Raw genomic sequence first — 17,048 nt, 5'->3', positions numbered from 1 at the left:
GTATACTATGTGGTTCATTTGTGATATTTTTGCGTATTAGTGTCCTTTTATGTTTTCTTATTATCTGTTCTCGAATATGGTCATAATTAACAGGTATGAACTGAAATAGCCAGAAATTTAATAGATTGAAAGATGAATGAATGACCATTACTAATCAAAGTGAATTCAACGACAATATTTGCGACTACTTTAGAATACAAAGGAACCTGTTCAAGATAAACAGACAATAATAGAGATTTATAACCTTTGAAGCAAAAATCTCTTCAATCACTAGTTTAGAGTACATGTAGTTAACGAAGTTCCTTCCAGGGATATTGGTTTAAAGCCGCGAAAAAATAGAATTGTATACCTGTGTACAAAAATTAAATATTTAATGTCCTCAATATAGATGACCATTACAATTTATATTCATTAGAAAAAAATATACATAATATAGACACAATGGTATACCAAGAGTTATAAAAATATAGATATATACAACACTTCCCCTCACAAAGAAAAGGAATATTTATGCTGTTAATCTTTCTTTTTCCGTATCAATCAAACATACAAAAGATAATGCTTTCTCTTTTTCCAAATCTATGAAACATACAAATGATAAAGCTTTCTTCTTCCATATCAATCAAGCATACAAACGATAAAGCTTTCTTTCTCCATATGAATCAAACATACAAATGATAAAGCTTTTTCTTTCCATATCAATCAAACATACAAATGATAAATTTTTCTTTTTCCAATGATAACAACATTAAAATTACACAGGAAGATGTTTTATGAATAACACAAAAATATATAGAAAAAATGCAGTAAAGAAATTTTATACACGTGATGTGCTAAATGTCGATGGTGTATTTTTGCAACATCAAATTCTATTTGAAAAATCTCTGATTTTTCTTCTTCTTCATTTTACTGATGAAAATAAGGAGGTTATGATCATGGAGTACATTAGTCGGAGAAGGAACAACATTAATATTCACTTCAAAGTGTTGTAAAACCAAAATTAAACACAGACGCTCCTTCTTGATAGTGAAATAATTTTTCTGGTGCTCATTTAATTTTTAATGAACTAGCAAAATGAATGATCTACAGCACTTGTGTCTTCTTGAATTAACAAGGCACATTTTGCTTTTTCCGTCCGTTGAATATTTATAGATTCATAGTTTTCCATGTCACCTTAGAATGAAGTAGTATACTATGTTGTATTATTACATGTTTCAGAAATTATTTTTTGAAACGATGCATTTTCTTAGACCGAGAGTTTATGATGGAGGTTTATATAAGATTTCCTTCCTGTATTGGTATTGTATTTGTTCTATTGAAGTTACTAATTTTAGGTATTCTTTAAGAACAATCAGGGCAAGGGAATCCCAGGCAGATATAAACTTACGTCCTTTAGTTTCTTGTCTAGGATGATGCATCATTTCTAAAGTGGCATTTAACAATAAATTAGATGCGTTTGTTTAATGTATGATAGTAGCTATCAAAGTCGGGAGAGAGAGAGAGAAAGAGAGTTTTGCTGTTTGGAACTAAGTCTATGACTTTTTTCCTTACTAATCTTGTGTATGTATATTGAATTCTGTATACATTTACAACATTTCTATTTCATGCAAGAATCTTTTGTTCTTTACTAACCTATCTCACAAATATACGTATCTGTGTTTTTTAGATTTTGTTTTTGCATCTTTTCCTTTGGTTTTTATGTTGTTTATTTGGGGGTGGGTCTTTTTTTTTTTTTTTTTGGCGGGGTCTTGTTTCTTTTAGGTGCTTTTATTCACTTTATATGGTGTTTTAGGTGCCGTACTGTAGAAGTTAGGTCTTTTCCCTCCCATAGCTTTTGCCTTGAGTGTAAGTTTTGTTTTTGTAAGTATCCCTTTGTGCCCTTAGGAATAACTTACATAGCTGGAAATATTGGGTCAGAATTCGCACTAATGTTTCTCATTGTCTTATTGTACCTATTTCAACCAGGTTATGAATGAAATTATTATTTGTCTTTCGTAATTCAGTTTATTAACTGATAACAAGCTCGAGTTATCAAATATGGCGAAGAAATAACATTTTAGACTTTCAATTTGAAGCTGATTTACTACCTAAAAAGTGCGCATTTAAAAACATCCCATTGTTTTTCCTTGTTTCAAAATAAAAAAATTTTACGCTAGATTAGCCTGTCTGTGACATCATAAGCAAGACTAGAATCGTCCTTAAATTAAGGAGTTAACAGAAGCGATTATCAAGAGCTGACTGTACAAGCCAATATTTAATGTTTGGTTAAGAAATACCTACTAGTTAAAACTACTGAAAAAGTTTGTGCAAGTTGCGTTTGTAGGAGCATTTTATCTTTACTTTAATTTAATTCTGTTTGATTTAGGAGCATTTTACCTTGAATTTCATTTCATTGTGTTTGATTTAATTCTATTTTAAAAACATTTTCTTTTAGTTCTTAGAATCTTTTCATTCTCTTATACTTTTTACCCGTTTTTAAAGGTCCATGGACGAACAGAAACCTCACTTAGGAGGGAAAAAGCGGTAATAATGGATTTCGAAGCATTCGATGAAACAAATAAATAACTTAGATCGTCTCATTTCCCTAGACTACTGTAGCATTCAGATGCAGAGACGCACAGGACGGCTTGTTACTGATTATCTGAATTTCCAAGAATGAATTCTGGAAGTTGATTTAACACAAAACAGCACCAAATACATTTACAAACCTGTGTTGAAGTGCGACAGTAGCTACAGGGCATGTTAACTGACATGTTTTGCAAGGAATATAACGTGATGCGTCTTATCTTCGGGCACAGTTAAGCAAAGATCACATTTGTTGCAGCTATGAGTACTTTAAACCACGAGCCGACGTAGTAAAATGTAGAACAAAACATTTTGAGGATCTTTATCCATTCGGCAATGACTAATACCATTCATAAATACTTCCACTCACCCATCAATATGTCCTCGTAATCTTCCATTTTGTTCATAGCAATTATTTCTTGCGCGATGGGCCAAAAGAACAAAATTGTAAACCAAATTGTGGGTGTAGGTGTCTGTGTCTGTGTGTGTATGTGTGTGTGTTTTAATATATAAAATGGGGGGGGGGGAGACGCCTTACAAATGAGATTGTATTAACTACTGCAAACGTAAATATACCCATGGATCAGGTACTGTTGAGTATTAGAGAACACTGGCTGCCGTGGAAATAAAATTTTGACGGACAATAATGAAAATACCGAACGGATTATTTAAAATAAAGCACCGGACTCATAGCTATAGGTGTTTCACGATGATTACACACACACACACTGCTTTTAAAGTGTTGTCATAAAGCAATATGGTATACCTATACTATTAGTATATTAAATTATGGTCCGCCCAATATATTCTCTAAATCTGTGATGAATTGTCACTGATTAATCATTATCGTTGTAATAACATAACAATATTAATACTCTCCATCTTCTAAATGAATTAAGCATGGTGCATAATTTCCGGTGGCCTAGTGGTTAGAGCGTCCACCTCGGAAGCGGGAGGTCGTGGGTTCGAGCCCGGCGCTCAGCATTAAGAGGTTAGTGTTAGGACTGGTCGGCCTGGTGTCAGGATAATGTGACTGGGTGGGACATCGTGCTACGTGTCTGCGGCCTGATGCCCCAGTACTAGACATCACTAGAAACTGCCACACTGCAGACGTCGTAGCGATATGACTGAAAAATTGTTAAAGTTACGTTAAAAATCCTAATCACACACACACACACACACACACACACACACACACACATAATTTCACCGAAATCCTCTCCGCTCCCCCTTCCTGTCTCACATAAGTGAGATAATACATGGATTTATGTGGAGTGAAGGTGAAAAAAAAACTGAACTTAACCGTCAAGAACCGTTTAGGTGTACACGTTCCATGGGAATTTAATACAGTGTTCACAACACCAATGATACAAAGATGCAAGGGAAGTAAAGATTCGTACGGTACACTTATTTCTAAGGAATACTCTGATCTATTTAATGCTTTGTTTGCTTTATTTTTTCATATTTTATAAAACCTATTCATACTGGTCTAAAAGCATATCATTTAATGTTAAAATGTTTGAAGGCCGATCTACCTTCTACCTTTCTCTATCACTTTGTGGGTTGGTAAGGCAGTAGACTAAGCGACCAATAAAGAAACCAGGGATGGGCAAAGAATAAATACCTTATGGTAAATCTCCACAACCCCGGCATCACATCTCTCTCTCTCTCTCTCTCTCTCTCTCTCTCTCTCTCTCTCTCTCTCTCTCTCTCTCTCTCTCTCTCTCTCTCTCTCGTAGAAACATGCCATAAACGAGCATTGCAAAATGCAGTCAAACGAAGCAACGGAAAATGGAAAGTTTGAAATTGAGGATAGAAACAACTGTATGGTTGGTAGCAGTGTTAATTAAATCGCAATAATGGCTTAGATGAACGTTCAGATGTTTGAATTACTTCTTGCTGTTTCCTCATTTCACTTTGTTTATATTTCCAATTCGTTTCAATATGCTAGCCAGTATGTGAAAGCCAGCGCGTTCAGTGTTCCAGTAGTTAACCATGCTGTGTTTGTTGTGCTCTACTTTCTTCATTTAAACCATCTTTCGTGTTTAAATCATAGGTGTGCCCTATATGAATGAAAATAGAAATTGAAACATTAAAAGAAGTAACTTATAAATTTGCAAAGGAGATTGCGATTGCTCGCAAAATGTTAAGAACTGTATTTTGTAACGGTCACACTGGACAGGACTCTGTAGAGTTCATTCATTCCGGAAATATACAGTTGTTTGTAGTCAACCTCTATTGCACTGGAAATGCAAGTATGTATATTTTGCAGGTGATATAAATAAAAGATATGAATAGTATGTACGCAGTATCTTTGATTCACCACTCGATGTATAAATTTTTCATGAAAAGGAAAAATAATGTAAAAGGAGTTATAAAAAATATACTGATAACATATAGATATATGTATATTGTTTTGTAACTCCTGGTACATGATTTTATCCAATTTTTTAATTATTTTTTATTGATCGCTGTATATTGCAATCGTTAAGTTGGTGGCGTACGTGCATAGGGTTTACTTAAAAATATTATAGAACGCAAAATTGAATAGGATCTATAAATAAATGCTTACGTATATCTTGACAGTGACTAATAATAAAATTATTAGTAAATATGTATACGAGATTCCGCCTTTTCCCATTAATCTGGTCGGTCAGGTGGTATCTTAGAAGAATTAAGTTAATTCCTATCGGATGCGTTAGGTCAATGAATATCTATTTTGAAACATCAAATTGAGTAGAATGCTCTGTCACGTGAGGTATATTGCGACATATACTCGAGGAGAAAACTGAGCAATCACATTTCATTCCTATTTTGAAGTCATTCTTATTTCTTCTGCTCCTGTTGCAATATCAAGTCTGCAGATGTATTTATTGCTGTATTTATATATTGTTTGCGAGGACAAACATTTGTTCGGACTGTTAAGTGGAAATAGAAAGTACTCATTTGTACTCTAATATTATTCTGGAACCATTGTGAATCATTCAAAAGATTTCTAGACAAAGCTATTTTGACAAGTCACGATTCTTTCCCGTTCTGAAGTTTATACGGAGCTTTTCATTCTTTTGGATTTCAATATAACTCTTTCATGAATAAATTAATTAAATTATTTGTTAAGTTTGACAAAACTTGTTGGTTTTGCTTTTTTCTATTACTTACACTGCTACGGTGGCCTAGTGGTTAGAGCGTCCGCCTTGATACCCGGCCGAGTCATACCAAAGACTTATATAAATGGTACTAATAGCTGCCTCGCTAGACGCTCAGCATTAAGAGGTTAGTGTTAGGACTGGTCGGCCTCGTGTCAGGATAATGTGATTGGGTGAGATATCATGCGGCATGATGCCCCAATGCTAGAAATTACTATAAACTGACACACTGCTGACATCGTAGCGTTTTGACTGAATTTTTTTAAAGCTTCGTTAAAAAATTCAAAATCTTTCTTACAAGGTTTATGACATTAGAGTCGTAACTACATATATATATATATATATATATATATATATATATATATATATATATATATATATATATATATATATATATATGTATATGTATATGTATATATCTATATATATATATGTATGTATATATCTATATATATATGTATATATCTATATATATATATATATATATATATATATATATATATGTGTGTGTGTATATATATATATATATATATATATATATATATATATATATATATATATATATATATATATATATATATATATATATAGAGAGAGAGAGAGAGAGAGAGAGAGAGAGAGAGAGAGAGAGAGATGGTGCCATAGTCTGCCTTGTAAGTGGTTGTATGCTATGATCTCGACGCCTTCTATGAATAAGCGGTGAGGTGGCAATAACAACTGAAAAAAAGTCACCAAGCCAAGCCTGCCAATCAATGCCGGTCCTTTTATCCTTGTGTATACCCAAAAATGAACCATCGATCATTCGTGTTTTTCTTTGTGGAAAATATAAATATAGATACACATTGACATCTACTGTTTGGACGTAATTTCTAGCTACTCCAACATAGACCTGACAACAGTTGTAAGCCAGGCAAGCGAAGAGCTTGAAGTACGCACACGTTGCTGGTAGTGGAATACTAATATAATAGGATAATGGCATGCTGAGCAGTAACCTTCTAAACTTCATTGGGATGTAAGGGATTTTATCATTTTACCAGGTAAGTTTCTTACTTACATACTTCTTATCGAATATATATAAATAAATATTATTGTAAATATACACCATACAGAACGAAAAGTGCTATCCCTGGATTCCATAGAAGAATGCTTGATAATAGTAGGCAGAATTAATATTTAATACAAATAATACTATCATACAAGTTAGAGAATTTTTAATTCGTACTCTACGGAGATTCAAAGCCAGGTTCGAATCTTTGCAGAGTACGAATGAAAAATTATATATATATATATATATATATATATATATATATATATATATATATATATATATATATATATATATATATATATACAAATAACAAATTATTTAACATTTACAGCAGCACGCAGCGACCGTGCATTTTGACTTTAATAGTAAAGGTAACAGATCTATTCAACAATGATAAAAGAATGGTGAGATCTCTAGACAGCGTAACCTTGCAATATTTGCCTAAACTTCTTATAAACAATTCTTTGTACAATATATAAGATTTTCACGCTCTCAGATTTCTTTTCGTTAAAATTCAGATTGATGATATTTACGTCTTTCTATGCACACCAATATTACAGTGATGATTCAGAAATGGGACTAACGTTTACGATAAAAGCAATATACTAAGCAATGATGTGATAGACCAAAAATTATGGTGATAGATTATCTTTCTTTAACATCTCCATTCTTAGTTAGGCTGTTTGTTTTTTTGTTTTTTTTTTGTTTTTTTTTTTTGTTTAATATTTATATATCAGTGTTTTATGAAAGATGTAAATTGTACCTAATGTACAGACGTTAGTTTATCTCAAACATTTCACGGCTTTTACATATTGATATTGTTACCCACAATAACCAAGATCTAGCCAAACTTTGTTACATCACCTCTCGTGACTATTTTCAATCAAACTTTAAAAATTATACCAAGTTTTATGTAACAGATTTACTTAAAACACATATTTCCAAACGATAATAATTAAAGTAATGACCACCCTGTAGTTCCTCCTACTTACACATATTACTCGATCCATGAAGACGACATGCGCAGTTCAATCTACTACAGCCAATTAGTTTTCTATTTTCATTTGCCCATGTCTTCCCTTTCTAAATAAGTAACCGATGTTAAATGTATGCACCTTGCTGAAGTTGCTGATACACGTGTTATAGAACAATGTATATAACGTCGTAGTTACTATGTTCGTTGTTGCCAAGTTGGCACGCGATACTCTCGGATAACAAAACCGGGATCTCTAAGTCTTCGAATGTACTGTTCATCCTTGCTACCAGGAGAAAACATCCAAAAAAATAAATATCAAGGTAATATATATATATATATATATATATATATATATATATATATATATATATATATATATATATATATATATATATATATATATATATATATATATATATATATATATATATATATATATATATATATATATATATATATATTTGTATGTATGTCATCGGCGACATATATTTAGAGATGGAGAAATTAAGAAGCAAATAAACAACGCATAACAGTTCATTTGCATCAGTGTTCTTAGTTTATGCCAATATTTGTTTTTAAGAAGCAAGTAAATGACGGTAATGATTATGACTATCTTCGTTTGAAACGATTCACATAATGTATAAGAAAACAATTTTTCACTGTGTTAATGACGACCTATCAAAATCAAGTAAAACACACTGTTTAAAGAAATAATTTTCTTTCTCCTTCATAAATCGCCTTTTATCAGGGCAGCCGTTTTGAGAACTACGTTTAAAGAGTTAGATGATTTTCATCGGTGGCGACAAATATTTTGCCTACTTATTTCCCAAACTACTGCCAAAGCATGTGGACCATAAAAATTTGTACCATAATGTTCAAAATGAATAAATAAAATAAAACTGACGATATTACTTATAATGAGATCATTTTGATCCAATCATCATAATGATATTGATCTCGGAAATAGCTTTTTGATCAATTCGTTTGTTTTTCTTTAATGACACAAATTGTATCAACAATTTCCTGTTTTTATGGAGCTTGTTTTCGTGTGGGTATATAAAGCAACATGCTTGAAGAGTGATTAGGTAAGAAAAAATAACAGCCAAACAAAGTCTTTCGGAACGGAGCAGATGCAGGCCAGCGTTTTACTTTATTCCCAGAATAAAGTCGACATGCAGGTGAACGCATGTGCTTGTCTGAGTTGCAACTAATGAGGCACAGAAAGCATCTAAATCAACAAAAAATTATTTATGGAAATATCATCATGAATGCAGTGAGCAGATACATTTCTGTTCAAATGATAAGGATTGTTCTTTGATTTATTAAGTTCACTGGATGATTGGAAAATGCAATAAAACGTAGGTTTAAACATATCTTTTGTGTGAAGTCATTTCCCACATTTAATTGTGGATATAATGTCATAAAGTGTGTAACACTTTCTTTCTTTCTACCATAACATATCGTATGTAGTCGCATATAAGTCGGTCAGACAGCAATCTGCTGAGACATAATGTGTCGGCAAATCAAGATCTATGTAGCTTGTTGAGATCGATCAGCAGAACAAACAAGATAGGCCTTGATTTGCCGTCGCATAAGCGCCGGTAGATCAGGTCTGTATTGTTTGCAGTTGGATGCGACTTATAATCGTATATGTACATTACTTATTCTTTATTTTATTAAATATTAATTGTAAATCATTGATGTGTGAGAAATAGGTAATATAAATCTTAATTTGCTAATGTGTACCCATTAATCATTCTCATGATGCTAGTAGGAAAATTTGTTGGCATCAATCTCAATTACCTAAAACAGTTTACCACTTAATTCTCTACTATCAGGAAAAGGCTCATTAACTATTTGGTATTAGGCCATTTGCATTCTAATTAGTGGTAATACTGCACTTCTTTAGATGGGGGTAAGCAAGTAAGGAAAAGTGGTTTTAGTACCTTCTTTAAAAGCACAAAATTAACAGTATCTCGGCGTGAAAACTACCTATATATAGATGCAGCTTGCAGTTTTACTGTAGAAATTTGCGACACTTCAATGTTACTGGACACATTTCCACCGTTTCTTCATTTATGAATACACGAAGTAATCCGAATGTAATGTTAGGATTTAGTTGGTGCTTGTTTCTCATGCTACGAAATTGTTTAACGAAAATTACCCGTGAAGAAGGAATTATACTTGAATGCAAGACACCAAGTTTGCCGGATAGATTCCCCATCTAAAGGATTACATTTTTTAACTTTACTGCATCAACGTCCTCGACAGAAGCGTGTTTAAATGCTCTAATGTTAATTTATGTCAGCTGTCACTATTATTCAGTTTCATTTTCTATCGCTAAAGAAGAGTGCATGCCAAAATTCTTTCGTAAGGTCCTAGATTTTTTGCTGCAGTTACGCGAGGCTGTTATATCATTAGTAATTACAACCAGCATCAAGCGGATGCAGAATGGATTTTGTTGTATAACAGCATGATATACTGAAATTGTTTTTTTATTGCATTCACGAGGAGAAAGTCTTGTTTTATGCACACCATGTAAAGTCTTGTGATCCGCATTACAGGTTGATCATTTACACTTTAAAGGTTGATCCGCATTACAGAGAAGATAATGACCCAGCCCGAAAATTAGATGATCTAAGTCCGATAAGTTACTACACCCCACCCCACCCCACAAACCTGTGCTGACAATGAAGGACTGTTTTGGGGTCGGATCTCTAAATTGCGTAATTGATGCAGATAAATGCATCTGGAGGCCATTTTAAATTATGTGACTACATACTGCTATTCCATCTGATACAGCAACCAATCCAATGCAACTTCAGCTCATTTAAGAATTTCCGTTGACAAAATCCGGGTACACTGAAATCGAGTCCAATAAGCGAATGGCAGGTGTATCTGGCAGAAAAGCAGTATGTAACCACGTACTTTTAAATGGATTCAGGAAGAAGAGTTGTGTTACTCCATGTGGATTTACAAATTTTCAAACATAGGACTGGATTCGGAAATATTTTGTACCTATCGCCAAAAGGACCCTTCAACCGACCGACATATACCGGTAGGGTTAAGTGTCTTAAGTCTACACCAAGTGTCTGCATCTGTTGCGCGATTTAATGAATGGCTGAGATCAGTTCCAAAAACCGTCCATCAGTACCCGAATAGGTTTGGAGGGTTCATTTATCTGACTAGGTTGGTTCCTAATTGTTAATAGGATAACTTATGAGATTTCCTCGACAACTCCGTTTGGAAATAAAAGCCACTCGTCTCTAATGATTAGCCATCTGGATTTCGTTAAAAGTGCAATCGATGTACGAAAATTCAGTAGGCATCAACTCTTGTTTTACGCAGAGCATGCTTGATTAGTCAGCGCCAACAAAAATCTTTAATGTTCTTTATTGTTCCGTTTTTCCTATATCAACTGAATGTGATATTGGGTGTTATTCCATTAAGATTCTATGTATTCAGACTGTTCCAATTTCCAACGGAATATGCCAGTAGATACATATATTAATCCTTATTTGGTATGACACATTGTGCCATATGCATTTTAAATCTACTTTTCAGAAGAAACAAATAGGCTGAGTACGCGAATGCTTCTTCTGCACATGCTTACATTAGTAGATTTGCCAGACGCGTGACGCCAGCCTGATTCTCCCTAAACTACATCCTCTCTCAGAACAGTTCTTTACGTGCCAGAATTGAGTTTTGTGTTATTCGAAAGGGATTCTATATACATCGACAGTGTTGAATCCCAAACGAGTATGCCCATTAGAACAACATGAGACCGATACATACTTACTTTTCACCAAATATTTAAATTGATAAAATTAAATATTATAAAATCAGTCTCAGAAGTTGACTTGTCAAAGATTGTTTTGATGCATATCGTCGATTTCAAGGTGATACGTGGAAGCAAAAGAATGCGTGAGTTGACACAATATTTCCCAAAAGAAAAAAAGCAGAATAAATATTGGTTGATTTGATTCCAGAATAGTTCAGTGATGAACTCAGTTTAAACTTGTTTTCTAAGTGAAAGGATAATTTAAGTCTGTGTGAAAACTTTAAGTGCAAAAGTAGATAAATTTCTGTTCTTAGTTGTTTAAGCTTTTGGTTTCACCTAAACATCTCTCTCTCTCTCTCTCTCTCTCTCTCTCTTCCCCGAGTGGCCGAGTGGTCTAAAGCGCTCACCGTTCCGGATCACTGCCATCTCACCTCTGGCTACGTGGGTTCGAGTCCAAGGCTCGGCTAACGTGGGTAGGTGGGAAAGCCTGCCAGTAGCTTCTCGTGGGTCGGTGGTTCTTCCCTGGATTTGCCAAGGTTCTTCCTCCACCAGTTATACTGGCCGCCATGTACAGCCTATTTTGTGCTGAAAAATGGCGTTAAACCCTAGAACAACAACAACAACTCTCTCTCTCTCTCTCAAATTTAGCTATTTCTAACACCCTTATCTACCGATCCATGATATATATATATATATATGGCCGTCTTTACTTTTTAGTTGCATCTGCATTCTAAACTTTCCTTTTCTCTTATAAACATATATACGTACCTTTCTCAGTAACTTTAATTATCAACACCCTTATGTGTATTTAATTTGTATTTATTGATTTTTTTTATTCTCCATGATTATATGTTATGTAAAATTGTACCTATTTTGGACTTGACCTTGTACAAAATTAAGATCACTGTGTAACTGTCAAGGACATTGATGTTGTTTTAATTTGTAAATAAATACAACATAGCTAATATTTTTATGTGAGGACGGGTTAAATATTAGGGTCGCTATCAATAAAGGTAAAAATGCTTATTTGGGTCTGGAACTAGGATATTGGAATTCCCCCGTGAAAAACATGTTGCACGTGATGTTTCCCATGTTTTTTCTTATAATTTTATTAAAAGATTTTATCTGTGTACAACTTAGAAGTTTCTAGAAATGAACTTTGGACCTACATCCTAGCTCTACTTTTGTTTCTTAATGGGCCTTTTTGTGTGATCTTGATTACTTGAAAAAATGACTAATTCTTGCTATAACATCAGAAGGAATATAATGTTTGATGTTGTGTTCAGTTTTTATTTGGGTGGAATTATTTATTAAAATTATTATTCACTGGAATTACAAAAGTGCGCAGTAATATGCTTGCACAGAAACATTAATTTGGAATTATAGTTAATTCATATAAGGACAGCTTGGATTATATCATTGTGATTAATTGGAAGACTTAGCAGATCATCACACTCCAAGCCACTAGTAAATTAGTACATTCAAGACTACAGGCACATCAACACCTTCAGCACTGGATCTCATTTCGAACATCACTGGAATTTAATTAGAACTTTGTTCTCTAGGACTGTTAATCAAAACTTTGGAACTGTTTGGGATTTAATTCTCAACACTGTAAGTTCTTTTTAAATTTTCACATTTTATTTTACGAAAATAAATTATTTGTTGAATTTGATAAAACTTGTTAGTTTTCTCTCTTTTCTGTTACTTAGTTTAAGACCATATAGACGCAACAAAATATGATTATAAGGTGCAAAGGTTATTTAACAAAATTTATTTATTTGTACACTATTCATAACGTGATTACCTTAAAACATGTAATATTGTATTTTAACGTATTCTGCCTTAGGTGTGATATTATGTAATCATAATTCGGGGCAAGGTCAAAATCTCAAAAAGAAAAGTTGTTTTCCTGTCAGTAAGACATTGCTGACTTTAAAAATTTGTAAAGTCCCATGTGATTCATTCCTGTTGTTATTTCTTCGTTTGATAGCTATTGATTTGTAACGAACTTTTTATTATTGTTTATAAAGGCTAAACTACAGCTTTGACTTTTGAATTGGATATTCTGAAGTCAGATGTCTCTGTTGTTAAACATGCCACTATTTCACATCAATCCGGATACAGTTTATGGTGAATATATCTCTCGTACAATAATTCACCGTGTATGCATTATTTATATAGGCAATATGCATTCAGTAGACAAAAGCACATTTTTGGAAATTGTACAATTATTGTGATATGGACCCCATCCGTCAGATACTAGGTGTTGGGATAAGGTGTTAATTGCAGGTGATTTTACCATAGAGAATATTTTGGAGCATGCGTTGGAATGCAATACTTTTAAACACTTAAGATTTTATTCCTGAGTGATAATTCATGTATCCCGTTCATATTCATGCAGTTTTTCCACAAGTTTCCTTCAACATTTTGTTCTTTTATCCCTGATGGAACATTTGCCTCATTTATCATAGGGAGCTGCGGTAACTTGTTGATATAGAGTTGGAATCGTATTCCAAGCGTCGCAGGTCCGCTACTCGTCCCATTTCCTCAGTATGACATAGAAAAAAGTGTGTTAAAAGTGCCGTTCAAACCAACAAATCCCAAACCAGTCCACTTATCATGTCAAATAGTATTAATTATAGGTTACTGTAAGTATATTTTTATATATATATCTCGGATGGACGAGAAGTTTCAGCACGTGGCCAACGAGTTTTCATGTCCACCAGTAATATAAGACTGTACACAGGAAATATCATGCTTAGTATGCACACTAACTCTTAAATTGCATCAGTTGCTAGATCCCTTATCATTAGTGTTTGAAATAAAATACAGCTATTTAAATAAATTATGGGTTCGCCTAATCTTTCTTAGTGCAAGGCTGAATGTAGGGAAAGACGGGTAAAGTTGTTTGCTTTACAACTCTTATAATAAGAGTAGACGAAGGTAACAGACACGTGTATTTCAAATGTCGCTTGTCATTTTATTTTTTATCGCTTTTATGAAAATATGTACTGTCTAAGCAGACCGAGGATAAAAAGGACTGCTTCTGCTTCCTTGGAAAATGTACTTGAAATAGCATAAGTACACGAACTGTGCTTATTGTTGAAATACAGAAATGAATTTTCACGTGGAGAAATGACTATTTTCTTAGTTTATTTTACACACACACACACACACACACACACACACACATATATATATATATATATATATATATATATATATATATATATATATATATATATATATATATATATATATATATATATATATATATATATATATATATATATATATATATATATATATATATAGTTGAGTACAGTCATTCCGGCAAAGACATATATATAATACAAATCATATGGCGAATAACAATCATTTCAAGTGCACTGGATCCAGCAAGGGATCACGTGTGTCAGGGATTGATTAAGATAAAACAAACTGACAACGAACAGCGCGAAACTAGTATCTAACTAGCCTAAGCGCTTTCGATTCTTAATGAGTCTTTTTCAGAGACAAATACAAAACATAGACAAGACAAACAAATAAAACAGAAAAACGGTTATGTTAGCGAAACATATTCATAATAATGACTTGACTCGAAAGACTTTATTTATATTTATGTCAAAATAAGACATTTAGGAAAGAATGGAAGCACATTGTAGAATACCATAAATAAATATGAGAATAATTGCTTAAGCGCATACGCCCTAAAGATTTATCCTGCAAAAGATTTCAAAATATGTATCATTATTTTAAACCTGCCATTTGCGACAAATACCAAGGTCCAACAAAGAGCTTAAACTGGTCAAAATTTTGTCCAGGTATCTGGTCACTCCATACAGTATGATACTTCATAATGGTCAACATTGCGATACTTCGTACACTGATAATACTGCTCATGCGCTTATCTCGTGTTCAAAAACACAGAGAATGAGGAATCTATTTTGGTCGCATATTATCAATAATTTTGATATTGTACTTGGTGCATATCTTCATAATATATCTGACCATGAATTTATTCAGCACGTACTAGGAAGGGAATTGTCACACACAAGTTCGCTGAATGACCCCGAAGACTATAAAAATTGACGATGGCAGCCGCAATATTTTCTGCAGAAAACTTACATAAAATTTGAAACTAATCGGATTATTTCTTTCTTTATTTCTTTCCTTTATTCTAATTTCAGGAGATGCCAAGAAAGAAAAAAAAAAACGATAAATTAATCAATTAACTAAAAACTATCCAATTGGTCTGCCTCACATATAACTTGACTTAACAGTATTTGATTATGTCATTACATAGCTGTTCATACCTTGGGCTGAATACAAAAATTTTCAACCTTAAATATTCTACCAAGAATAATTTATTTTTGTATCCAATGCCCGGAATGTGCATACAACAAAGCATGTAACATCTGCTGTTATGAATGATATTTGCACATCAAAGAGTAAAAGAGTAACAGGGAGCAACACGTTTCAACAAACTGCGGCCGCATCTGCTGTTTTCCGTGTTAAATACATTTTCGGTCAGATGAAAGTGCCTACGTCACGTTAGCTTCCTTTTCTTGTCTTCAAATATCTACTACCTTCGACTCATTTTTCTAGTTAGTTAACAGGAGCGCATACCCGAATTTGAATTTTCAAAAATGTATTATTAACCAAAAAATGTATTTTTTTATTTCTCCCAACAAATAAAAAACACCCCCCCCAAAAAAAAAAACACGGTCTAGAAATGGCAATGAGATTTGTATTTGTTGATAATTTGACTGCTTTTACGTGTTTGTAGACTTGTTTTATTTTTATGTTAATTGTATATGTTCATTTGACTACCATTTGAAGTCTTACAATGTAACATCAATTTGAAATGTTGTATTTTTCGGTTAGTAAATGGTACAGTGATAATTTTATTGTTTTCATTAAGTGTTACTGTATTGCAATACGTATTGTTTGAGTTTGGTATATCGCAATACGGTTTTATTTATGAGGTACTGGAAGTGGGAATTCTTGCGAGACCTTGCTACTAATAAATACGCTTCTGTGGAAGGATAGCATGAAATTATTCAATAGAGTGTCTTGATGCTTGCGATTTAAATGTTTCAGTTATGCCACAAAAATTAGGTCATACAATAATAACATCTGATTAGTTCCCAAGGTTAAACTCTGACATTTTGGAGCACCTTGGATAGTGTGGAAGGTAATGGGCAAAGTTGTTTGCCCTTCATCTCTATGAACGGCAAAGATCAGGAGGTGAAAATAGACACATGCAGTTTACAATCGTCTATGAGATGCACATCAGAAGTAGGGCCAAAATGTGTATTCTTAAACCCAAATCAACCCGTGTCATTAAAAAATAAAAATAACGAAAATTGCAAGTTTTTAAACAACAATATCACCACCCCCCGAAGTCCCGAATATAAAATATTTGTTTTAATAATTTTGTATAAAGGATAACCAGTGGGAAAATCGGGGAAACAGCTTTAATTAAAGAAAAAAGAACAAAATTTTAACATGTGCTTTTGAATCCTA

At 33.2% G+C, this 17,048-nt stretch overlaps 1 protein-coding gene across 2 annotated transcripts in view; it reads left to right on the top strand.

The window, feature by feature from the left end:
- The first annotated feature begins 6,434 nt into the window (after positions 1-6,434).
- The window catches only part of LOC149780105 (small conductance calcium-activated potassium channel protein 2-like), a 338,659-nt gene continuing 328,045 nt past the window's right edge, over positions 6,435-17,048 (top strand). For both annotated transcript variants that reach the window (XR_016415007.1, XM_089936867.1), the window contains exon 1: positions 6,435-6,748. The gene's annotated coding sequence lies outside the window, so the exon portion shown is untranslated. The remainder of the gene's footprint in view (positions 6,749-17,048) is intronic.

The sequence above is a fragment of the Sinohyriopsis cumingii genome, chromosome 16, assembly GCF_028554795.1.
Source record: "Sinohyriopsis cumingii isolate HCF-2022 chromosome 16, ASM2855479v2, whole genome shotgun sequence".
NCBI classification, from domain to species: Eukaryota; Metazoa; Mollusca; class Bivalvia; order Unionida; family Unionidae; genus Sinohyriopsis; species Sinohyriopsis cumingii.
Note: the sequence above shows the minus strand (reverse complement) of the source record. Positions and strands in the feature narration are given on the sequence as shown.